Raw genomic sequence first — 27608 nt, forward strand, 5'->3', positions numbered from 1 at the left:
TTAAAACAGGTGGTGACCATGTTAAAACAGGTGGTGACCATGTTAAAACAGGTGGTGACCATGTTTAAACAGGTAAAACAGGTGGTGACCATGTTAAAACAGGTCCATGCTAAAACAGGTGGTGACCATGTTAAAACAGGTCCATGTTAAAACAGGTGCTGACCATGCTGAAACAGATACTGATGTTTGATGATGTCACATTCTGTCTGCTCAAGTGAGCGTCTCTCACCTCGGTCTCGTCGCAGACGGAGAAAGTGAAACTCTGGAGGAGCTCGACCATGGCCAGTTTGATCATGATCAGGGCGAATCGCATCCCGATACAGTTCCTGGGCCCCGCCCCAAACGGCATGTACGTGTTCGGATCAATAGACTCCTTGTTCTCCTTACTGAACCTGGACAGGGGGAGGGCAGACACATTGTATTGTAGTTGATTTGTGGTTGTGGTTCAGAAACATTTCACATTGTATGATGATATAATGATGCACGTTGTAGCAAAATGTATTAATGATCTTGTTTTTGTATTGTGGTTATGTTATGGTTGTGTTATGGTGGTGTTATGGTTGGATTGTGGTTACGGTGCGGTCCAGTACCTCTCTGGTTTGAACTCCTCAGGGTCAGACCAGATCTCTGGGTCACGGTGGAGGGTCCACGTGGGAACCAGGACAATGCAGTCTTTGGGGATGACGATGCCGTTAATCTCCACCGTCTTCTTGGCGACCCTCTCCAGTCGCAGCATGATGGGGTACAGTCTCAGAGACTCGTTCAACACACAGTCCAAATAGTCCATCTGCATTAGAGCTTCATACTTGATTGGAGCCTGCACCGTGGTTACATACAAATCAGTACCTCACCCCATCTGACACCACTGTTACACACACATCAGTACCTCACCACATCTGGCACCCACACAGTATCTATCTCCTCCTGCAGTTTGGTCATGGTTTGGGGTTACCTTGTTGGGGAACACAGTATCTATCTCCTCCTGCAGTTTGGTCATGGTTTGGGGGTTACCTTGTTGAACCAGGCAGTTTGGTATGACAGGCCAGGTTATAGGCCAGGAAACTCATAGTACTGCTGCTGGTCGTAGCCGGCGAAGATGAAGATCATGGCCTGAGACAAGATCTCATGATCAGTCAGTCCTGTGGAGGGAGGAGAGAGAGAGAGATAGAAGGGAGAAGATAAACAGAGAGGGAATAGTTTGTAACAGGTGTGTATTTGTTAAGGTAGTTTATAGGTGTGTGTTGGTAACAGTAGATTACAGGTGTGTGTTTTTTTGTAACATTAGTTAAATTAACAGGTGTGTGTTTTGTAACATTAGTTAAATTAACAGGTGTGTGGTTGTAACAGGTGTGTGGTTGTAATGTTACGACGTACCGCACTACGACAACATCCTGTGAAATTCCAGAGCGCGAAATTCAAACTACAGTATTTAAATATCTAACACTCATTAAAATTTACGTGCAATAAATCAAAATAAGGCTTAACTTCTTGTTATTATGCCGCTGTGTCAGATTTCAAAAGGCTTTACGGTAAAAGCACACCATGCAATTATCTGAGGACAGCATACAAATGCATGAAAATAATTTTTCAACCAGGCAGTTGCGACATGAAAGTCAGAAATAGCGATATAATAAATGCCTTACCTTTGAAGATCTTCTTCTTTTGGTCCCGGTTACATCAAAAATTGTCATTTTGTTCGATAAAGTTCTTCTTCATATCCATAAAAACTCAGTTTAGCTTCATTCAATAATCCACCGGTTTCCCTCCTTCAAATTGCATACACAATGAATCCCAAACGTTACTAATGAACGTATCTAAACATATCTAAACAAGTCAAACAACGTTTATAATCCAACCTTAACCTAATAAAAAAAATGATACATTTTTAAGACGGAGAATCATTATTGTCTTTACCGGAGATAAACAGAAAGAACGCTCTCGTCCATGCGCATGGAAACACTACAGCCAAACGGGACCCACTACTACTGTTACCTCATCTGGCCAAATGACAAAAACCAGCCTGAAACTCTTTCTAAAGACTGTTGACATCTAGTGGAAGTCCAAGGGACTGCAATCTGGGAGGATTTCGCCTTATAATAAAAGAAGTGACAGTCCTTGAAAATAGTGGTAGGCAGAATTTGTTTGAGGGGGAGGGGTTGGTTCGTACTCTGGGTCACCATTTCAGTTCTGTTATACTCACAGACATTATTTTAACAGTTGTAGAAACTTTAGAGTGTTTTTTTATCCAAATCTACCAATGTTATGCATATCCCAGCTCATGGGCCTGAGTAACAGGCAGTTTACTTTGGGCTCTCTTTTTGGGAGGTGAAAAATACACCCCTACCCAAGAGGTTAAGCTGCCCCCATAAAGGATACTTTGGATGGCTACTGTTGTTTTTCTTCCGAATCTCTGTAAACAAACACCCAGAAGACCTTTTGCGGCTCTGCCATCTTTATATTTGATAGCGGTCAGTTTTTTCAGTTTAGACTTCTGGCTCTACTCTACGTGACATTTTTGTAACAGGTGTGTGTTTGTAACAGTAGTTTACAGGTGTGTGTTTGTAACAGTAGCTTACAGGTGTGTGTTTGTAACAGTAGTTTACAGGTGTGTGGTTGTAACAGTAGTTTACAGGTGTTTGTTTGAAACAGTAGTTTTACAGGTGTGTGGTTGTAACAGTAGCTTACAGGTGTGTGTTTGTAACAGTAGTTTACAGGTGTGTGGTTGTAACAGTAGTTTACAGGTGTGTGTTTGAAACAGTAGTTTACAGGTGTGTGTTTGTAACAGGTGTGTGTTTAACAGTAGTTTACAGGTGTGTGTTTGTAACAGGTGAGTGTTTGCAACAGTAGTTTATAGGTGTGTGTTTGTAACAGGTATGTGTTTGTAACAGGTGTGTGGTTTTAACAGAAGTGTACAGGTGTGTGTTTGTAACAGTAGTTTACAGGTGTGTGTTGGTAACAGTAGAATATAGGTGTGTGGTTGTAACAGTAGCTTACAGGTGTGTGGTTGTAACAGTAGTTACAGGTGTGTGTTTGTAACAGGTGTGTGTTTGCAACAGTAGTTTACAGGTGTGTTTGTAACAGGTGAGTGTTTGCAACAGTAGTTTACAGGTGTGTGTTTGTAACAGGTATGTGTTTGTAACAGGTGTGTGGTTGTAACAGTAGTTTACAGGTGTGTGTTGGTAACAGTAGTTTACAGGTGTGTGTTGGTAACAGTAGTATACAGGTGTGTGGTTGTAACAGTAGTTTATAGGTGTGTGTTTGTAACAGGTGTGTGTTTGTAACAGTAGTTTACAGGTGTGTGTTTGTGACAGTTGAGTGTTTGCAACAGTAGTTTACAGGTGTGTGTTTGTAACAGGTGTGTGTTTGCAACAGTAGTTTACAGGTGTGTGTTTGTAACAGGTGTGTGTTAGTAATAGTAGTTTACAGGTGTGTGTTTATAACAGAAGTTTACAGGTGTGTGTTTGTAACAGTAGTTTACAGGTGTGTGTTTGTAACAGTAGTTTACAGGTGTGTGTTTGTAACAGGTGTGTGTTAGTAATAGTAGTTTACAGGTGTGTGTTTATAACAGTAGTTTACAGGTGTGTGTTTATAACAGTAGTTTACAGGTGTGTGTTTGTAACAGTAGTTTACAGGTGTGTGTTTATAATAGTAGTTTACAGTGTGTGTTTGTAACAATAGTTTACAGGTGTGTGTTTGTAACAGTAGTGTGTGTTAGTAATAGTAGTTTACAGGTGTGTGTTTATAACAGTAGTTTACAGGTGTGTGTTTGTAACAGTAGTTTACAGGTGTGTGTTTATAATAGTAGTTTACAGGTGTGTGTTTGTAACAATAGTTTACAGGTGTGTGTTTGTAACAGGCGTGTGCTAGTAATAGTAGTTTACAGGTGTGTGTTTATAACAGTAGTTTACAGGTGTGTGTTTATAACAGTAGTTTACAGGTGTGTGTTTGTAACAGTAGTTTACAGGTGTGTGTTTGTAACAGTGTGTGTTAGTAATGTAGTTTACAGGTGTGTGTTTATAATAGTAGTTTACAGGTGTGTGTTTGTAACAATAGTTTACAGGTGTGTGTTTGTAACAGGTGTGTGTTAGTAATAGTAGTTTACAGGTGTGTGTTTATAACAGTAGTTTACAGGTGTGTGTTTGTAACAGGTGTGTGTTAGTAATAGTAGTTTACAGGTGTGTGTTTGTAACAATAGTTTACAGGTGTGTGTTTGTAACAGGTGTGTGTTAGTAATAGTAGTTTACAGGTGTGTGTTTATAATAGTAGTTTACAGGTGTGTGTTTGTAACAATAGTTTACAGGTGTGTGTTTGTAACAGGTGTGTGTTAGTAATAGTAGTATTTTACAGGTGTGTGTTTATAACAGTAGTTTACAGGTGTGTGTTTATAACAGTAGTTTACAGGTGTGTGTTTGTAACAGTAGTTTACAGGTGTGTGTTTATAATAGTAGTTTACAGGTGTGTGTTTGTAATAATAGTTTACAGGTGGTGTGTTTTGTAACAGGTGTGTGTTTGTAATAATAGTTTACAGGTGTGTGTCTTTGTAACAGTATTTTACAGGTGATTGTTTGTAACAGTAGATTACAGGTGTGTGCTTGTAACAGTAGTTTACAGGTGTGTGTTTGTAACAGTAGTTTACAGGTGTGTGTTTGTAACAGTAGATTACAGGTGTGTGTTTGTAACAGTAGATTACAGGTGTGTGTTTGTATCAGTAGTTTATAGGTGTTTGTTTGTTACAGTAGATTATAGGTGTGTGTTTGTAACAGTAGATTACAGGTGTGTGTTTGTAACAGTAGATTACAGGTGTGTGTTTGTCACAGTAGTTTACAGGTGTGTGTTTGTAACAGGTGTGTGTTTGTAACAGTAGATTACAGGTGTGTGTTTGTAACAGGTGTGTGTTTGTAACAGTAGATTACAGGTGTGTGTTTGTAACAGGTGTGTGTTTGTAACAGTAGATTACAGGTGTGTGTTTGTAACAGGTGTGTGTTTGTAACAGTAGATTACAGGTGTGTGTTTGTAACAGTAGTTTACAGGTGTGTGTTTGTAACAGTAGTTTCCAGGTGTGTGTTTGTAACAGTAGATTGCAGGTGTGTGTTCGGCAGGTACCTTTAGTCGGTTCCCCTCCTGTCTTCGTGTCGTTGCCTTTCTGAGAGTCGATCATCAGCTGTAAGAAATCCACCCGATTCTGGAAGCAGAATGAATTTAGGTCAAATATGTCCAATCACAGCCAACACAAACAGATCCTACTGGATCTTGTCCAATCCCAGCCAAGACAAACAGATCCTACTGGATCTTGTCCAATCACAGCCAAGACAAACAGATCCTACTGGATCTGGTCCAATCACAACCAACAGATAGTTGGTTCACCGACTACTTCTCAGACAGAGTTCAGTGTGTCAAATCGGAGGGCCTGTTGTCCTTTCCTCTGGCAGTCTCTATGGGGGTACCACAGGGTTCAATTCTTTGGCCAACTCTTTTCTCTGTATATGTCAACGATGTCGCTGTTGCTGCGGGTTATTCCCTGATCCACCTCTATGCAGACGACACCATTCTGTATACATCTGGCCCTTCTTTGGACACTGTGTTAACTAACCTCCAAACGAGCTTCAATGCCATACAACACTCCTTCCTTGGCCTCCAACTGCAAATACCAAGGTGTCTGGCTAGACTGTAAACTCTCCTTTCAGACTCAAATCAAACATCTCCAATCCAAAATCAAATCTAGAATCAGCTTCCTATTTCGCAACAAAGCCTCCCTCATTCCCTCATTCACGCCGCCAAACTTCCCCTCGTAAAACTGATTATCCTACCGATCCTCGACTTCGGCGATGCCATCTACAAAATAGCTTCCAATACTCTACTCAGCTAATTGGATGTAATCTATCACAGTGCTATCCGTTTTGTTACCATAACCCCTTATACCACCCACCACTGCGACCTGTATGCTCTATTAGGCTGGCCCTCTCTACATAGTCGTCGCCAGAACCACTGGTTCCAGGTTATCTATAAATCTATGCTAAGGTAAAGCTCCGCCTTATCTCAGCTCACTGGTCACGATAACAACACCCACTCATAGCACGCGCTCCAGCAGGTATATCTCCTCGTCAACCCCAAAGCCAACACCAACTTTGGCCGCCTTTCCTCCCAGTTCTCTGCTGCCAGTGACTGGAACAAATTGCAAAAATCGCTGAAGCTGGAGACTTAAATTTTCCTCACTAACATCAGCAATCTGAGCAGCTAACCGATCGCTGCAGCTGTACATAGTCCATCTGTAAATAGCCCACCCAATCTACCTACCTCATCCCCATATTGTATTTATTTTATTTACTTTTCTGCTCTTTTGCACACCAGTATTTCTACTTGCACATCACCATCTGATCATCTATCACTCCATTGTTAATCTGCTAAATTGTAATTACTTCGGTACTGTGGCCTATTTCACTACTGTGGCCATTTGTATATAGACTTTCTCTTTTTCTATTGTGTTATTGACTGTACACTTGTTTATTCAATATGTAACTCTGTTGTTTTTTGTGTCGCACTGCTTTGCTTTATCTTGGCCAGGTTGCAGTTGTAAATGAGAACTTGTTCTCAACTGGCCTACCTGGTTAAATAAAGGTGAAATAAAAAACATTAAAAAAAAAAGAGATGCTCCCCAAAAAGCAAGTTCTGCAGGGTCTAGTTTTGTCTAATCTGTGGTCCAGTGCTGCAAGGAAACACCTAGTTAAGCTGCAGCTGGCCCAGAACAGAGCGGCACGTTTTGCTCTTAATTGTAATCAGAGGGCTGATATAAATACTATGCTGCCAGTCTCTCTTGGCTAAGAGTTGAGGAGTGCCTGACTGCATCACCTTTGATAAGAAACAATGTGTTAAAAATCCCAAATTGTTTGCATAGTCAACTTACACACAGCTCTAACACACACACTTGTCCCACCAGACATGCCACCAGGGGTCTTTTCATCAAACCCCAAATCCAGAACAAATTCAAGAAAATGTACAGTATTATGTAGAGTCCTTGTTGCATGGAACTTCCTTCCATCTCATGTTGCTCAAAGAAACAGCAAACCTGGTTTCAAAAAAAGCAGATAAAGCAACACCTCTCCACTATTTGACCTCGGTAGTTTGTGTGTCTGCATTTATATGTAGACTACATGTGCCTTTTGAAAATGTATGTAGTTCTGTCCTTGCCTCAATGTTCTGTTTCATGTGGACCTCAGGAAGAGTAGCTGCTGCTTTTGCAACAGCTAATTGTTTTATTTAACTAGGCAAGTCAGTCAAGAACAAATTCTAATTTTCAATGACGGCCTACCAGGGAACAGTGGGTTAACTGCATTGTTCAGGTGGAAAAGGACCGATTTTACCTTGTCAGATCGTGAACTCGATCTTGCAACCTTTCGGTTTCTAGTCCAACACTCTAACTACTAGACTACTTGCAGATCTAATGGATCTGGTCCAATCACAACCAAGACAATCAGATTCTAGTGGATCTGTTCCAATCACAAACAAGACAATCCGATTCTAATGGATCTGGTCCAATCACAACCAAGACAAACAGATTCTACTGGATCTCGTCCAATCACAACCAACACAAACATATTCTAATATGACTGTAGATTTTGGGTCCCAATAATAGTGTTTTTAAATTCCGACATGATATCGATATAGACATTCCTTATTGGTCCCCATCACTAGTTATATTTCATAGTTTCATAGTTATATAATAAGTAAATACAGAATATTACAGTACAAATATAAATGTATAGATGAAAATATCAACATAACAATCATATACAAATATAAAACAAGTTTACGGTTGATTTCCCAGAGTCACGTCCAGATTTGATCTTCGCCAGCGAGGCATAAAAGAAGTCTGTCACCGCAGACGGGAAGAAAGAAAACTTCATCTTCTCCAAGATAGGACCTATGAAAGGAAACAACACTGGAGAACGAGAGGAGAGGAGGAGGGAGAGGAGGGAGGACAGGAGAGGAGAAGAGGAGAAAGGGAGGGGAGAGGAGGACGGGAGAAGAGGGAGGAGAGGAAAGGAGAGGAAAGGAAAGGAAAGGAAAGGAAAGGAGAGGAGAGGAGAGGAGAGGAAAGGAGGCGAGAGGAGAATATGAGAATAGGAGGATAGAGGAGAATAGGAGAGGAGATGAGATGAGGAGGGGGGAGGTGGATAGGGAGAAGAGGAGAGCAGGGAGGACAGGAGAGGAGAAGAGGAGAGAAACGTTTTATAGAAAGGTGTACAACTGCATATGATTAAAAAGTTAAACTGTGTGTCCGTGTGTCTATGTGTGTGTGGTCTCACCGAATAGGAGCAACAGTGGGTTGAACATGTCAAACTTGGTCATCTTCTTGACGTTGGAGACGAAGGGGTCTGAAGGGTTGTTCAGAGAGTCAATGTCCACACTGAAAGCTGTGCTGGTGACCACGTCCATACTATAGGGCCCAAAGAACCTGCAACACAACCACAATTACAGAACTACTGACCAAACAACTAGTGACCACCAACTACTGACAGCACAACTACTGACAGCACAACTACTGACCACACAACTACTGACCACACAACTACTGACCACACAACTACTGACCACACAACTACTGACCACACAACTGCTGACCACACAACTGCTGACCACAACCACACAACTACTGACCACACAACTACTGACCACACAACTGCTGACCACACAACTACTGACAACCAGTGACCACACAACTACTGACCACACAACTTCTGACCACAACCACACAACTACTGACAACCAGTGACTACACAACTACTGACCACAAACACACAACTACTGACCACACCTACTGACCACACAACTATTGACCACACAACTATTGACCACACCTACTGACCACACAACTACTGACCACACAACTACTGACCACACAACTACTGACCACACAACTACTGACCACACCTACTGACCACACAACTATTGACCACACCTACTGACCACACAACTACTGACAACACAACTACTGACAACACAACTACTGACCACAACCACACAACTACTGACCACACAACTACTGACCACACAACTGCTGACCACACAACTGCTGACCACACTGACCACACAACTACTGACCACACAACTGCTGACCACACAACTACTGACAACCAGTGACCACACAACTACTGACCACACCTACTGACCACACAACTTCTGACCACAACCACACAACTACTGACAACCAGTGACCACACAACTACTGACCACAAACACACAACTACTGACCACACTACTGACCACACCTACTGACCACACAACTATTGACCACACAACTATTGACCACACCTACTAACCACACAACTTCTGACCACACAACTACTGACCACACAACTACTGACAACACAACTACTGACAACACAACTACTGACCACAACCACACAACTACTGACCACACAACTACTGACCACACAACTGCTGACCACACAACTACTCACCACACAACTACTGACCACACAACTACTGACCACACAACTACTTACCACACAACTGCTGACCACCAACTACTGACAGCACAACTACTGACAACACAACTACTGACCACAACCACACAACTACTGACCACAACTACTGAACCACAACTGCTGACACACAACTACTGACCACAACCACACAACTACTGACCACACAACTACTGACCACACAACTGCTGACCACACAACTACTGACAACCAGTGACCACACAACTACTGACCACACCTACTGACCACACAACTTCTGACCACAACCACACAACTACTGACACACCAGTGACTACACAACTACTGACCACAAACACACAACTACTGACCACACCTACTGACCACACAACTATTGACACACAACTATTGACCACACCTACTAACCACACAACTACTGACCACACCTACTGACCACACAACTATTGACCACACAACTACTGACCACCAACTACTGACAACACAACTACTGACAGCACAACTACTGACCATAACCACACAACTACTGACCACACAACTACTGACAACACAACTACTGACAACACAACTACTGACCACAACCACACAACTACTGACCACACAACTACTGACCACACAACTGCTGACCACACAACTACTCACCACACAACTACTCACCACAACTAAATCAAATGAAATGTATTTGACACATGCTGTCACACAGATGCCCACCCAGACCCTCTCCGATAGGTTCAGGTTTTGTGGCCGGAGTCCGCACCTTGGGGGGAGGGGGTACTTGTCACACCCTGACCATAGTTTATTTGGTATATTTCTATGTTTTGGTTGGTCAGGGTGTGATCTGAGTGGGCATTCTATGTTGGATGTCTTGTTTGTCTATTTCTATGTCTGGCCTGATATGGTTCTCAATCAGAGGCAGGTGTTAGTTGTGTCTCTGATTGGGAACCATATTTAGGTAGCCTGGGGTTCACTGTGTGTTTGTGGGTGATTGTTCCTGTCTCTGTGTTTTGCACAAGATAGGGCTGTTTTCGGTTTTCGTACATTTGTTATTTTGTTAGTTTATCGTGTATAGTTTCCTTATTAAATAAAATGAATAACAACTACGCTGCATTTTGGTCCGCTCCTCCTTCCCACAACGAAAGCCGTGACACATGCGCCGAATACACCAGGTGTACCAGGTGTAGAACCATGAAATGCTTACTTACAAGCCCTTAACTGAGAAAGCAATTCAAGAAACAGAGTTAAGAAAATATTTACAAAATAAACTAAAGCAAAAAATACGTAAACAGTTTGGGTGGCCAATTGATTAATTGTTCAGCGCCAGGACAGAGCCTGGACTCGAACCAGGATCTCTAGTGGCACAGCTAGCACTGCGGTGCTTTAGACCATTGGACTCGAACCAGGTTCTCTAGTGGCACAGCTAGCACTGTGAAGCTTTAGACCATTGGACTCGAACCAGGATCTCTAGTGGCACAGCTAGCACTGTGATGCTTTAGACCATTGGACCCGAACCAGGATCTCTAGTGGCACAGCTAGCACTGTGAAGCTTTAGACCATTGGACTCCAACCAGGATCTCTAGTGGCACAGCTAGCACTGTGATGCTTTAGACCATTGCACCACTTGGGAGGATCCGGGTGACTGGAGTCTTTGACTATTTTTGGGACCTTCCTCTGACACCGCCTAGTATATAGGTCCTGGATGGCAGGACGTTTGGCCCCAGTGATGTACTGGGCCGTTACGCACTATCCTTAGTAGCTCCTTACTGTCAGATAATGAGCAGTTGCCATACCAGGCGGTGATGCAACCGGTCAGGATGCTCTCGATGGTGCAGCTGTAGAAGCTTTTGAGGATCTGGGGACCCAAATCTTTTCAGTCTACTGAGGTAAAAAAAGGCGTCGCCGTGCCCTCCTCACGACTGTCTTGGTGTTTTGGACCATGTTCGTTTGTTGGTGATGTGGACGCCAAGGAACTTGAAACTCTCAACACACTTCACTACAGCCCTGTCGATTGTAATGGGGGCATGTTCGGTCCTCCTTTTCCTGTAGTCCACGATCAGCTACTTTGTCTTGCAAACATTGAGGGAGAGGTTGTTGTCTTGGCCAGGTCTCTGACCTCCTCCCTATTGGCTGTCCAGGATCCAGTTGCAGAGGGAGGTGTTTAGTCCCAGTGTTCTTAGCTTAGTGATGAGCTTTGAGGGCACTATGGTGTTGAACGCTGAGCTGTAGTCAATGAACAGCATTCTCACATAGGTGTTCCTTTTGTCCAGGTGGGAAAGGGCCGTGTGGAGTGCAATCGAGATTGCATCATCTGTGGATCAGTTGGGGTGGTATGTGAAGTGGAGTGGGTGTAGTGTTTCCGAGATGATGGTGTGTTGATGTGAGCCACGACCAGCCTTTCAAAGCACTTCATGGTTACCAACGTGAGGGCTTTGGATCTGTTGGCGGCTCAATGACATCTATATATATATATGTCTATAGATGTCTATAGATGAAATCCTGGTAGATAGTGTCTACAGCTTATAAAGAGGTGCTCTACCTCAGGCCAAGAGTGTGCAAAGCTGTTATCAAGGCAGTGTGTGTCTGTGTGTGTGTGTGTGTGTGTGTGTGTGTGTGTGTGTGTGTGTGTGTGTGTGTGTGTGTGTGTGTGTGAGCGTGTGTGTGCGTGTGCGTGTGCGTGTGTGTGTGTGTGTGTGTGTGTGCGTGTGTGTGTGTGTGTGTGTGAGCGTGTGCGTGTGTGCGTGTGTGTGTGTGCGTGTGTGTGTGAGCGTGTGTGTGTGTGCGCGTGTGTGTGTGTGTGTGTATTATAATCAAGACTCAGAGTTATGAGGTGAAAAGCTAGAGGTCAATCAGGACTCACTCCTTCACTTCGATGGTCTGGTCTTTATCTGCCTGCTTCTTCATTCCGTTCAGCAGGTTAGCAGAGTGCTGCTTCATGATACCAAACATCTAGAGGAGAGAGAAAGAGAAGTAGAGAGAGAGAGGTAGAGGTAGAGAGAGAGGCAGAGAGACAGAGAGGTAGAGGAGAGAGAGAGAGGAAGAGAGAGACAGAGAGGTAGAGGAAGAGAGAGAGAGCGAGAGAGAGGAAGAGAGACAGAGAGAGAGGTAGAGAGAGACAGAGAGAGAGGTAGAGGAAGAGAGAGAGAGCGAGAGAGAGGGAAGAGAGACAGAGAGAGAGAGGTAGAGGAAGAGAAGGTAGAGTAGAGGAAGAGAGAGAGAGAGAGAGAGAGGAGAGGTAGAGGAAGAGAGAGAGAGAGAGAGAGAGGTAGAGAGACAGAGAGAGACAGAGAGAGAGGTAGGGGAAGAGATAGAGATAGAGGTAGAGAGAGGTAGAGGAAGAAGAGAGAGAGAGAGAGAGAGAGAGGGAAGAGATAGAGGCAGAGGAAGAGATAGAGAGAGAGAGAGAGAGAGAGAGAAGAGAGAGAGAGAGAGGAGAGAGAGAAGAGAGAGAGAGAGGTAGAGAGAGACAGAGAGAGGTAGAGGAAGAGATAGAGGTAGAGGAGACAGAGAGAAGAGAGAGAGATAGAGGAGAGAGAGAGAGAGAGAGGTAGAGAGAGACAGAGAGTTAGAGGAAAGAGATAGAGGTAGAGGAAGAGAAAGAGAGGGTAGAGAGAGACAGAGAGAGGTAGAGGTAGAGGAAGAGAGGGAGAGAGAAGAGGTAGAGAGAGACAGAGAGAGTGGTTAGCAGAGTGCTGCCTAATGATTAGGGTTGAATGGCAGTAACCCAGTTACCCAGATTTACACCAATAACTTCTCCCTTTCCCAGGATAAAGAACAGAGAGAAACCGGTAACTCCTCCCCTTTCCCCAGGATAAAGAATAGAGAGAAACCGCTAACTCCTCCCCTTTCCCAGGATAAATAACAGAGAGAAACTGGTAACTCCTCCCCTTTCGCAGGATAAATAACAGAGAAAACCGTAACTCCTCCCCTTTCACAGGATAAAGAACAGAGAAACCGGTAACTCCTCCCTTTCCCAGGATAAAGAACAGAGAGAAACCGGTAACTCCTCCCCTTTCACAGGATAAAGAACAGAGAGAAACCGGTAACTCCTCCCCCTTCCCAGGATAAAGAACAGAGAGAAACCGGTAACTCCTCCCTTTACCAGGATAAAGAACAGAGAGAAACGGGTAACTCCTCCCCTTTCCCAGGATAAAGAACAGAGAGAAACCGGTAACTCCTCCCCTTTACCAGGATAAAGAACAGAGAGAAATGGGTAACTCCTCCCCTTTCCCAGGATAAAGAACAGAGAGAAACCGGTAACTCCTCCCCTTTCCCAGTATAAAGAACAGAGAGAAACAGGTAACTCCTCCCCTCTCCCAGGATAAATAACAAGAAAACGGTAACTCCTCCCCTTTCCCAGGTTATTTCCCAGTTATTTGTATGAACAGCATGGCGTCTCCTTATAAAAAGCTCTTTAGTGTTAAACCATTAAATCTTCGTGAGGAGAAGTGATCTGCATCTAATTCTAGGCCTATATTATGATTCAATCATGTCATTAGAATGAATAAGATAGGGGGTCCTGGGTGGTGCAGCGGTGAAAACACTGCACCGCCTGGTGTTCGATCCCAAAGTCTGGCTCATCCTTGAGAGCAAATCAAAATCAAATCAAATTTATTTATATAGCCCTTCGTACATCAGCTGATGTCTCAAAGTGCTGGACAGAAACCCAGCCTCAAACCCCAAACAGCAAAGGTACAAACTAACTAACTAACATACTAAAGTACTAACGGAATAAGACTGCAGTAGACTCCCTCGTTGGTCTAGGGTCGAAATTAGGTCAACTGACGAGCTGTCACAAATCAAATCAAATCAAATTTATTTATATAGCCCTTCGTACATCAGCTGATGTCTCAAAGTGCTGGACAGAAACCCAGCCTGAAACCCCAAACAGCAAGCAATGCAGGTGTAGAAGCACGGTGGCGGGAAAACTCCCTAGAAAGGCCAAAACCTAGGAAGAAACCTGAGAGGAACCAGGCTCTGAGGGGTGGCTATGAAAAACTCCCTAGAAAGGCCAGAACCTAGGAAGAAACCTAGAGAGGAACCAGGCTCTGAGGGATGGCCAAGAAAAACTCCATAGAAAGGCCAGAACTTAGGAAGAAACCTAGAGAGGAACCAGGCTCTGAGGGGTGGCTAGGAAAAACTCCCTAGAAAGGCCAGAACCTAGGAAGAAACCTAGAGAGGAACCAGGCTCTGAGGGATGGCCAAGAAAAACACCCTAGAAAGGCCAGAACCTAGGAAGAAACCTAGAGAGGAACCAGGCTCTGAGGGATGGCCAAGAAAAACACCTAGAAAGGCCAGAACCTAGGAAGAAACCTAGAGAGGAACCAGGCTCTGAGGGGTGGCCAAGAAAAACACCCTAGAAAGGCCAGAACCTAGGAAGAAACCTAGAGAGGAACCAGGCTCTGAGGGGTGGCTATGAAAAACTCCTAGAAAGGCCAAAACCTAGGAAGAAACCTAGAGAGGAACCAGGCTCTGAGGGTGGCTATGAAAACTCCATAGAAAGGCCAAAACCTAGGAAGAAACCTAGAGAGGAACCAGACTCTGAGGGGTGGCTAGGAAGAACTCCATAGAAAGGCCAAAACCTAGGAAGAAACCTAGAGAGGAACCAGGCTCTGAGGGGTGGCCAGTCCTCTTCTGGCTGTGCCGGGTGCAGATTATAACAGAACACGGCCAAGATGTTCAAATGTTCATAGATGACCAGCAGGGTCAAATATTAATAATCACAGTGGTTGTCGAGGGTGAAACAGGTCATCACCTCAGGAGTAAATGTCAGTTGGCTTTTCATAGCCGATCATTCAGAGTATCACTACCGCTCCTGCTGTCTCTAGAGAGTTGAAAACAGCAGGTCGGAACCTGTAGCATGTTCGGTGAACAGGTCAGTGTTCCATAGCCACAGGCAGAACAGTTGAAACTGGAGCAGCAGCACGGCCAGGTGGACTGGAGACAGCAAGGAGTCATCAGGCCAGGTAGTCCCGAGGCATTGTCCTAGGTCTCCAGGTCCTCCGGGGGAGAAATTTCCAAAAGTCTGAAGGTACCACGTTCATCTGTACAAACAAAAGCAGCCATCCTACCCCTCAGGAAGGAGACTCGTTCTGTCTCCTAGTGATTAACGTACTTTGGTGCAAAAGAGCAAATCAATCCCAGAACAACAGCAAAGGACCTTGTGAAGATGCTGGAGAAAACGGGTACAAAAGTATCTATATCCACAGTAAAACGAGTCCTATATCCACATAACCTGAAAGGCGGCTCAGCAAGGAAGAAGCCACTGCTCCAAAGCCCACATAAAAAAGCAAGACTACGGTTTGCAACTGCCCATGGAGACAAAGATTTTACTTTTTGGAGAAATGTCCTCTGGTCTGATGAAACAAAAATAGAACTGTTTGGCCATAGAGAGAAATAACCATTGTTATGTTTGGAGGACCGTAAAGCACAGGGGTGGCAGCATCATGTTGTGGGGGTGCAGGCAAGGAGGCCTACTAACCGGACTCCAGCTCTGTCAGGAGGAATGGGCCAAAATTCACCCAACTTATTGTGGAAAGCTTGTGGAAGGCTACCCAAAACATTTGACCCAAGTTAAACAATTTAAAGGCAATGCTACCAAATACTAATTGAGTGTATGTAAACTTCTGACCCACTGGGAATGTGATGAAAGAAATAAAGCTGAAATAAATCATTCTCTATACTTTTATTCTGACATTTCACATTCTTAAAATTAAGTGGTGATCCTAATTGACCTAAAGCAGGGACATTTTACTCAGATTAAATGTCAAGAATTGTGAAAAAGTAAGTTTAAATGTATTTGGCAATGTGATGTGATGAAGTTTATAACAAGTTATAATGAGTTTATATAGAATTTATAACAAGCTATAATGAGTTTATAACAAGTTATAATGAGTTTATATAGAATTTATAACAAGCTATAATGAGTTTATAACAAGCTATAATGAGCTGAAGAGTTTATAACAAGTTCTGAGTTTATATAGAGTTTATAACAAGCTATAATAAGTTAATGAAGAATTATAACAAGCTATAGAGTTTATAAAGAGTTTATAACAAGCTATAATGAGTTTATAGAGTTTATAACAAGCTATAATGAGTTAATAAAGAGTTTATAACAAGCTATAATGAGTTAATAAAGAGTTTATAACAAGCTATAATGAGTTAATAAAGAGTTTATAACAAGCTATAATGAGTTAATAAAGAGTTTATAACAAGCTATAATGAGTTAATGAAGAGTTATAACAAGCTATAATGAGTTTATAGAGTTTATAACAAGCTATAATGAGTTTATAGAGTTATAACAAGCTATAATGAGTTTATAGAGTTTATAACAAGCTATAATGAGTTTATAGAGTTTATAACAAGTTATAATGAGTTTATAGAGTTTATAACAAGTTATAATGAGTTTATAACAAGTTGATAAAACATATAAAGGGAGAGTTGGAGGGATGGTTCTACCTCCTTTAGTCGTCAGAGGTAAAGGAAGGTGAGAGGACACTGCGGATCCGTCTCCATGTATCGTCCTCGGCAACGGACACCGCGTCAAACAGCTCACCGTTCAGAAAACGTAAAGTTCTACAACATGGAGGACAGTTTGAACAAATATATGATTCAATAATGCTCATTCTGCTTACATCATATTCACACTACTTTGAAATGATGCCACAAATAATGTATCAATAGTATCAGCAATACATGTGTGGGTTATTATTGTTCAGTTTGTGTGTGTGTGTGTGTGTGTGTGTGTGTGTGTGTGTGTGTGTGTGTGTATCACCCTGCGGTTGGTGAAGATGTTGTAACACTCTTTAATCAGGACGGTCTTGATCATGCTTTTGTCCATGATACACAGAACAGGCTGCCTCCCATCATAGATCCTTCACAGAGGAGAAACACACACCTGGCTTTAATCACTATATATATATACACTATACTGCCTATCATAGACTACATGATACACAGAACAGGCTGCCTCCCATCATAGATCCTTCACAGAGGAGAAACAAACACCTGTCTTTAACCACTATATATATATACAACTACATGGTACAGACTGCCTCCCATCATAGATCCTTCACAGAGGAGAAACACACACCTGACTTTAACCACTATATATACAACTACATGGTACAGACTGCCTCCCATCATAGATCCTTCACAGAGGAGAAACACACACCTGGCTTTAACCACTATATATACAACTACATTGTACAGACTGCCTCCCATCATAGATCCTTCACAGAGGAGAAACACACACCTGGCTATAACCACTATTTATATAACTACATGGTACACAGAACAGGCTGCCTGCCATCATAGATCCATCACAGAGGCATTTTGTCGCACAAACTATCCAAGGAATATGGCTACCTAAATATATGGCTACCTAAATATGGTCCCCAATCAGAGACAACGATAAACAGCTGCCTGATTGAGATCCAATCTCGGCAACCATAGACATATAAACACCTAGACAAGATAGACATACAAAAACTAAACACACCACCTTGACCTAACCAAATAATAAAGAAAACAAAGATAACTAAGGTCAGGGCGTGACACTGCCTCTCATCGTACATCCTTCACTATGGCATTCTGTTAAGTTACAGCCTTATTCTAAAATGGAATAGATAAATACAAAACCCTCATAAATCTACACACAATCTGTGCAATCTGTGCTATGCAATCTGGTTTCAGAGCTGGGTGCACGACATCATACCCGCCATCGATAAGAAACATTACTGTATTACTCATCGACCTGGCCAAGGCTTTCGACCCAATCACAACATTGTTCTTGGCAGACTCGACAGCCTTGGTTTCTCAAATGATTGCCTCGCCTGGTTCACCAACGACATCTCTGATAGAGTTCAGTGTGTCAAAACGGAGGGTCTGCTGTCCGGACCTCTGACAGTCTCTATGGGCGCCACAGGGTTCAATTCTCGGGCCTACTCTTTTCTGTATACATCAATGATGTTACTCTTGCTGCTGGTGATTCTCTGATCCACCTCACGCAGACGACACCATTCTGTATACTTCTGGCCCCTCTTTGGACACTGTGTTAACTAACCTCCAGACGAGCTTCAATGCCATACAACTCTCCTTCCATGGACTCCAACTGCTCTTAGACGCAAGTAAAACTAAATGCATGCTCTTCAACCGATCGCTGCCCGCACCTGCTCGTCCGTCCAGCATCACTACTCTGGACGGTTCTGACTTAGAATACGTGGACAACTACAAATACCTGGGTGTCTGGTTAGACTGTAAACTCTCTTTCCAGACTCATATTAAGCATCTCCAATCCAAAATTAAATCTAGAATCGGCTTCCTATATCGCAACAAAGCATCCTTCACTCATGCTGCCAAACATACCCTCACAAAACTGACCATCCTACCGAACCTCGGCTTTGGTGATGTCATCTATAAAATAGCCTCCAACACTCTACCCAACAAACTGGATGCAGTCTATCACAGTGCCATCCGTTTTGTCACCAAAGCCCCATACAATACCTTCCATTGCGACCTGTACACTCTCGTTGGTTGGCCCTCGCTTCATACTCGTTGCCAAACCCACTGGCTACAGGTTATCTACAAGTCTCTAATAGGTAAAGCCCTGCCTTATCTCAGCTCCCTGGCCACCATAGCAGCACCCACCCGTAGCACGCGCTCCAGCAGGTATATCTCACTGGTCACCCCCAAAGCCAATTCCTCCTTTGGTCTACTTTCCTTCCAGTTCTCTGCTGCCCAAGACTGGAACGAACTGCAAAATTCTCTGAAGCTGAAGACTCACTAACTTTAAGCACCAGCTGTCAGAGCAGCTCACAGATCACTGCACCTGTACATAGCCCATCTGTAAACAGCCCATCTATCTACCAACCTCATCTCCATACTGTATGTATTTATTTATCTAGCTCCTTTGCACCCCAGTATCTCTACTTGCACATTCATGTTCTGCCATTCCAGTGTTTAATTGCTATATTGTAATTACTTCGCCACCATGGCCTATTTATTTCCTTAACCTTTTGGAACTCTAGGGCGCAATTTCATTTTTGGATGAAAACGTTCCCGTTTTAAACAAGATATTTTGTCACAAAAAGATGCTCGACCATGCATATAATTGCTACTGTTCGAAAGAAAACACTCTGACGTGTCCAGAAATACAAAGATCTTCTCTGTGCGTGCCCTTTAACGTGAGCTTCAGGCAAAACCAAGATGAGATGGCATCCAGGAAATGACAAGGATTTTGGAGGCTCTGTTTCATGATCTCCTTATATGGCTGTGAACGCAAGAGGAATGAGTCTGCCCTTTCTGTCGTTTCCCAAGGTGTCTGCAGCATTGTGACGTATTTGTAGGCAGATCATTGGAAGATTGACCATAAGAGACCACATTTACCACGTGTCCGCCCGGTGTCCTGCGCGAAATTGGTGCGCAAAGTCACCTGCCAGTATTTTTCCAAACAATACAGAGAGTAAAGCAAGCTTCACGAACTGCATGTCAATGAAGAGATATGTGAAAAAACACCTTGAGGACTGATTCCAAACAACGTTTGCCATGTTTCGGTCGATATTATGTAGTTAATCCGGAAAAAGTTTTACGTTGTAGGTGACTGCATTTCGGTTCGTTTTGTAGCCAGGCGCAATGTAGAAAACGGAACGATTTCTCCTACACACAGACGCTTTCAGGAAACACTGCGCATTTGGTGTGTAACTGAGAGTCTCCTCATTGAAAACATCAGAAGCTCTTCAAAGGTAAATGATTTTATTTATTTGGTTATCTGGTTTTTGTGAAAATGTTGCGTGCTACATGTTATTCAAAATGCATTGCTAGCTTTGCATACTCTTACACAAATTAGTCAATTTCTATGGTTCAAAAGCATATTTTGAAAATCTGAGATGACAGTGTTGTTAAAAGGCTAAGCTTGAGAGCAGATGCATTATTTTCATTTTATTTGCGATTTTCAGAAATCGTTAACGTTACATTATGCTAATGAGCTTCAGGCTATAACTGTATACAGGGTTTTTTCATAGCCAAACGTGAACAAAACGGAGCGATTTGTCCTACACAAATAATATTTTTTTGAAAAACTGCACATTTGCTATGTAACTGAGAGTCTCCTCATTGAAAACATCCGAAGCTCTTCAAAGTTAATGATTTTATTTATTTGGTTATCTGGCTTTTGTGAAAATGTTGCGTGCTACATGCTACACAAAATGCTATGCTAGCTTTGCATACTCTTACACAAATTAGTCAATTTCTATGGTTCAAAAGCATATTTTGAAAATCTGAGATGACAGTGTTGTTAAGAAAAGGCTAAGCTTGAGAGCAAACGCATTATTTTAATTTTATTTGCGATTTTCAGAAATCGTTAACGTTGCGTTATGCTAATGAGCCTGAGGCTTTAGTCACGATCCCGGATCCGGGATGGGGAGTTTCAAGAGTTAACTTACCTTATTTGCACTCACTGTATATATATATTTTTTTGTTTTCTTTTGTTCTACTGTATTATTGACTGTATGTTTTGTTTATTCCATGTCTGACTCTGTGTTTTTGTATGTGTCGAATTGCTACGCTTTATCTTGGCCAGGTCGCAGTTGCAAATGAGAACTTGTTCTCAACTAGCCTACCCGGTTAAATAAAGGTGAAAAACAAATACACCATAATGACATCACAATACACCATAATGACATCACAATACCCCATAACGACATCACAATACCCCATAACGACATCACAATACCCCATAACGACATCACAATACCCCATAACGACATCACTATACCCCATACCAACATCACAATATACCATAACGACATCACAATACCCCATAACAACATCACACCATAACGAAGCGAAAACAGAAATACCCTAATTTACATAAGTATTCCGACCCTTTGCAATGAGACTCCAAATTGAGCTCAGTGCATCCTGTTTCCATTGATCATCCTTGAGATGTTTCTTCAACTTGATTGAGTCCACCTGTGGTAAATTCCATTCATTGTACATGATTGGGAAAGGCACACACCTGTCTATATAAAGGTCCACAGTTGACAGTGCATGTCTGTCATGCACTGGTCTTAGTATTTTGTGTTTTCTTTATTATTTTGGTCAGGCCAGTGTGACATGGGTTATTTATGTGGTGTGTTTTGTCTAGGGTTTTTTTGTAGGTTATGGGATTGTTGTTTAGTATAGTTGTCTAGAAAAGTCTATGGTTGTCTGGAGTGGTTCTCAATCAGAGGCAGGTGTTTATCGTTGTCTCTGATTGGGAACCATATTTAGGCAGCCATATTCTTTGAGTGTTTTGTGGGTGATTGTTCCTGTCTCTGTGTTTGTTTGCACCAGATAGGGCTGTTTTGGTTTTTCACGGTACGTTTAGTTACATTTAGTGTGTTTTGTATATTGTTCGTTATTATCTTTATTAAAGATGTATGGAGAAGATAACCACGCTGCATTTTGGTCCTCCTCTCCTTCACCGGAAGTTAACAATGTCAGAGCAAAAACCAAGCCATGAGGTCGAAAGAATTGTCCGTAGAGCTCCGAGACAGGATTGTGTTGAGCCACAGATCTGGGAAACATTTCTGCAGCATTGAAGGTCCCCCAAAACACAGTGGCCTCCATCATTCTTTAATCAAAGAACTACCAAGACTCTTCCTAGAGCTGGCCACCTGTCCAAACTGAGCAATCGGGGGAAAAGGGCCTGGGTCAAGGAGATAACCTGATGGTCACTCTGACAGAGCTCCAGAGTTCCTCTGTGGAGAACCTTTCAGGAGGACAAGCATCTCAGCAGCACTCCACCAATCAAAAGTAGATCGGCGAAGACCAATGACGTCAACAAGGAGAGGACAAACTTGGGTGGAAGTCGTGACACTCAGACCATGAGAAACAAGATTCTCTGGTCTGATGATGAAACCAAGATTAAACTCTTTGGCCTGAATGAAAAGTGTCATGTCTGGAGGAAACCTGGCATCATCCCTACAGTGAAGCATGGTGGTGGCAGCATCATGCTGTGGGGAGGTTTTTCAGCGGCAGGGACTGGGAGACTAGTCAGGATTGAGGGAAAGATTAAGTGAGAAAAGTACTGAGATTCTTGATGAAAACCTGCTTAACCTGTTACATCTATGGGGGCGCTATTTCATTATTGGATAAAAAAACATGCCTGTTTTAAGCGCAATATTTTGTCGCAAAAGATGCTCTATGCATGATGATGCATGATGTTTCCAAAACTGCAAAGACATTGTCTGTGAGTGCCCCAGAACTGATGCTACAGGCGAAACCAAGATGAAACTTCAACCAGGAAATGAGCAGGATTTTTGAGGCTCTGTTTTTCATTGTCTCCTTATATGGCTGTGAATGCGCAAGGATTGAGCCTGCCCGATCTATCGTTTCCCCAAGGTGTCTGCAGCATTGTGACATATTTGTAGGCATATTATTGGAAGATTGACCATAAGAGACTACATTTGCCAGGTGTCCGCCCGGTGTCCTCTGTCGAAATTGGTGCGTCATCTTCAACTGCACGTCTTTTTCCAAGCGATTCACCGGAAAAGTAGACTACCACGAACGATATATCAATGAAGAGATATGTGAAAAACACATTGAGGACTGACTCTAAACAGTGTTTGCCGTGTTTCAGTCGATATTACGGAGTTAATTTGGAAAACAGTTCGCCGTTTTGATGACTGAATTTTCGTTTTTTTTTGTATCCAAACGTGATGTACAAAACGGAGCGATTTCTCCTACACAAAGAATCTTTCAGGAAAAACTGAACATTTGCTATGTAACTGAGTCTCCTCATTGAAAACATCCGAAGTTCTTCAAAGGTAAATTATTTTATTTGAATCCTTTTCTGGTTTGTGCAAATGTTGCCCTGTATTACTATTGAAATACTCTATTAGCTATCAATACTCTTACACATGCTTGTTTTGCTATGGTTCCAAAAGCATATTTTTGAAAATCTGAGATGACAGTGTTGTTAAGAAAAGGCTAAGCTTGAGAGCTAGCACATTCATTTCATTTCATTTGCGATTTTTCACATAACGTTACGTTATGCTAATGAGCTTGAGGCTATAACTGGATACAGGTTTTTTTCATAGCCAAACGTGAACAAAACGGAGCGATTTGTCCTACACAAATAATATTTTTTGAAAAACTGAACATTTGCTATCTAACTGAGAGTCTCCTCATTGAAAACATTCAAGTTCTTCAAAGGTAAATGATTTTTATTTGAATGATTTTCTTGTTTTTGTGAAAATGTTGCTGGCTGAATTCTAGGCTTATAGCTATGCTAGCTATCAATACTCTTACACAAATGCTTGTTTTAGCTATGGTTGAAAAGCATATTTTGAAAATCTGAGATGACAGTGTTGTTAACAAAAGTCTAAGCTTGAGAGCAAATATATTTATTAAATTTCATTGCGATTTTCATGAATAGTTAACGTTGCGTTATGCTAATGAGCTTGAGGCTATAAATAGGATCCCGGATCCGGGATTGCTCGACGCAAGAAGTTAAGAATCAGATCTCAGACTGGAGTGAAGGTTCACCTTCCAACAGGACAACAACTAAGCACACAGACAAGACAACACAGGGAGGCTTTGGGACAGTTCTCTGAATGTCATTGAGTGGCCAGAGACCAGATCTGCAGAGAAGAATTGGAGAACTCCCCAAATATAGGTGTGCCAAGCTTGTAGCATCATACCCAAGAAGACGCGAGGCTGTAATTGCTGCCAAAAGTGCTTCAGCAAAGTACTGAGTAAAGGAACTGAATACTTACGTAAATGTGATATTGAATTTGTTTGTTTTTGTCATTATGGGTTACTGTGTGAGTAGATTGGAAAAACAATTTAATCCGTTTTCAGAAAAAGGCTGTAATGTAACAAAATGTGGAAAAAATTGAAGGGGTCTGGTACTACAATCCTACATGATACACAGAACAATCCTCCATGATACACAGAACAGACCTGCCTCCCTATATATCATAGATCAGACTTCACAGAGGAGAAACACAGACCTGGCTTTAACCACTATATATACAACTACATGATACACAGAACAGACTTCCTCCCATCATAGATCCTTCACAGAGGAGAAACACAGACACACATTTAACCACCTCATATAAAACTACAAAGAAAACATTAGTCGGGTTGTTGTTGATATTACTACTAACATTCCTCATGGTCACATGACAGCTCCAGCAGGTGATGAATTGTAAGGAATAGTACAGTTGTGAGTCATCCTAGTACGGTACAGCCAACTGAACTCACCCCCAGATTCTCCCATACTTCTGAAAGCACTCTGTGTCAAAGTTAGTGAAGCCCTGCAGAGAGAGAGACAGAGAGAGACAGAGAGACAGAGAGAGAGAGAGAGGAGAGAGAGAGAGAGGGGGAGAGAGAGAGGGAGAGAGAGAGGAGAGAGAGAGAGGGGGAGGAGAGAGGGAGAGAGGGGGGGGGAGAGAGAGAGACAGAGAGAGACAGAGACAGACAGAGAGAAAGAGAGAGAGAGAGAGGGGAGAGAGAGAGAAAGCAGAGAGGGAGAGAGAGACGGGGAGAGAGGGGGAGAGAGAGAGAGAGATGGAATGAGGAAGCGTGAGATTAAAAAAAACATGCACTAGGAGGTCATGTAGGTGTGTCCTACAGCTGAACAGAGCAGCTACACCTGAAATAGGTGAGGTTGAGGAGGGCTTGTTATTTTATATGGTCCCCAGGGTCAATAATACAACTTCTAGACTGATCAGGTCTCAAATGACCTTGTATTTATCTACTGTTCAAACAACAAAAAGACTAGTCCCTCTTTTTCCCCTTCTCAATGTATTGTTTTACATAGGATAAAAATAACACTGTTGTTTAAAATGAGAAAGATATTTATTCTGAATGGGTACTAACCTTTCTATACTCCATCATTGTGCCAAAGCTAAGGTGAGGTTTGGGACCAGGGATACCCCATCTTAGTGAATACACCGTGGGAGCCAGTACCCGTACCTGTACACACACACACACACACACACACACACAGTAAATAGTAATATGTTCTAGAGAAGTTATATTAAGTATAGTATTCTTGTATATAACCATGTTATTCTGTATATAGCCATGTTATTCTGTATATAACCATGTTATTCTGTATATAGCCATGTTATTCTGTATATAACCATGTTATTCTGTATATAACCATGTTATTCTGTATATAGCCATGTTATTCTGTATATAACCATGTTATTCTGTATATAACCATGTTATTCTGTATATAGCCATGTTATTCTGTATATAACCATGTTATTCTGTATATAGCCATGTTATTCTGTATATAACCATGTTATTCTGTATATAACCATGTTATTCTGTATATAGCCATGTTATTCTGTATATAACCATGTTATTCTGTATATAGCCATGTTATTCTGTATATATCCATGTTATTCTGCTATATAACCATGTTATTCTGTATATAGCCATGTTATTCTGCTATATATACTTTGTTATTCTGTATATATCCATGTTATTCTGTATATAACCATGTTATTCTGTATATATCCATGTTATTCTGTATATAACCATGTTATTCTGTATATATCCATGTTATTCTGCAAATTACCATGTTATCATTGTGTCACACCCTGATCTGTTTCACCTGTCCTTGTAATTTTCCCCACCTCCCTCCAGGTGTTGCTTGTTTTCCCCAGTGTATTTATCCCTGTGTTTTCTGTCTCTCTGTGCCAGTGTATTTATCCCTGTATATTTATCCCTGTGTTTCTTGTCTCTCTGTGCCAGTCCGTCTTGTATGTCCAAGCTATTTCTCCTTTTTCAAGTCCTCCCGATTTTGACCCTTGCCTGTTTCTGGACTCTGTACCCACCTGCCTGACCATTCTGCCTGCCTTGACCTCGAGCCTGTCTGCCACTCGGTACCTCCTGGACTCTGATCTGGTTTTGACCTTTTGCATGTCCACGACCATTCACTGGCCTACTCTTTTGGACTATTAAACATCTAAGACTCCAACCATCTTCATCCTGTGTCCCCATCTGGGTCTCTTCTTGAGTTATGATACATTGTTGGAAAAGGAACCGTAAGTAAGCATTTCACTGTTAGTCTACACCGGTTAATATTCAGCATTTTCCAGAACATTTGTGGCCATGATGCATTTCAGGAAGGTCTGCAAGATGAGTGCACTGTTTATGTGGGTTTGGGTCATCAGACACCATTAGACATGCACCTGTCTGGGGAGAGGACATGGCTGTTTATTTTGGTAGCAGTGGTATGGTCTAATATATACTGTTGCTATGGTTACACCTCTTGGGATTTTATCAGAAGATGAGTGTTCCTTTCGGAGTAGTTAGCAGGATGACATGTACTGGTTATTTCTATGGACTGTTGCTATGGTTACACCTCTTGGGATTTTACCAGAACATGAGTGTTCCTTTCGGAGGAGTTAGCAGGATGTCATGTACTGGTTATTTCTATGGACTGTTGCTATGGTTACACCTCTTGGGATTTTATCAGAACATGAGTGTTCCCTTCCAGAGGAGTTAGCAGGATTACATGTACTGGTTATTCCTATGGACTGTTGCTATGGTCCTACATGCACCTGTCCTAGTTGAGAACATGTCTGTATTGTTGAGCTATTGCTGTGGCTCTAAAGTTTCCTTGCCCTAAAGTGAAACCAAACTTAGTGCAAGGCAATAAGATAACAGTGGGTAAAGGCCAGAGGTGATGAGTCAATTAGAAGAGTTACTATGGGTGTCACGTAAGGAGGACAGATGTATAAGAAGTGTTTGCCAAGACTGCAAAAGTTGTTGTTTTCATGAACCAGCTCGGCTTTATTTTATTTGTGAAATATTATTGACTGATTATTTCCACGAGATAAACTAGGATGCATGTGACGAATAACATTTGATTTGATGTAAGTCCTTACACTACAATGAAGGTGATGAGGAGGGCCAGGAGGGTCCAGGTCTCAGCGGAGAAGTATGGCAGAAAACTCATCATCTTTCCTCCGGTTCGCCTCCCTGCTGCTTCTGAACACAAAGGCTCCGTTTTCTCTCAGTCTCGTTCGAGTTCACTTCTCCGATGGTCTGACAGATTTTGAGTTGTTTTTTCTGTCCAGTTCTTGTGTGGTTCTTCTTTGACGCTGCAGATCTCGAATAACAACCGTGCAGGTTACAAGTTGTTATTGT

General features: G+C 42.2%; 1 pseudogene; it reads right to left on the minus strand.

Annotated features, from left to right (window-relative positions):
* Positions 1 to 130: 130 nt before the first annotated feature.
* LOC135528705 (cytochrome P450 3A27-like) lies at positions 131 to 27608 on the minus strand (annotated as a pseudogene).

The sequence above is a fragment of the Oncorhynchus masou genome, unplaced genomic scaffold (assembly GCF_036934945.1).
Source record: "Oncorhynchus masou masou isolate Uvic2021 unplaced genomic scaffold, UVic_Omas_1.1 unplaced_scaffold_1023, whole genome shotgun sequence".
NCBI lineage: Eukaryota > Metazoa > Chordata > Actinopteri > Salmoniformes > Salmonidae > Oncorhynchus > Oncorhynchus masou.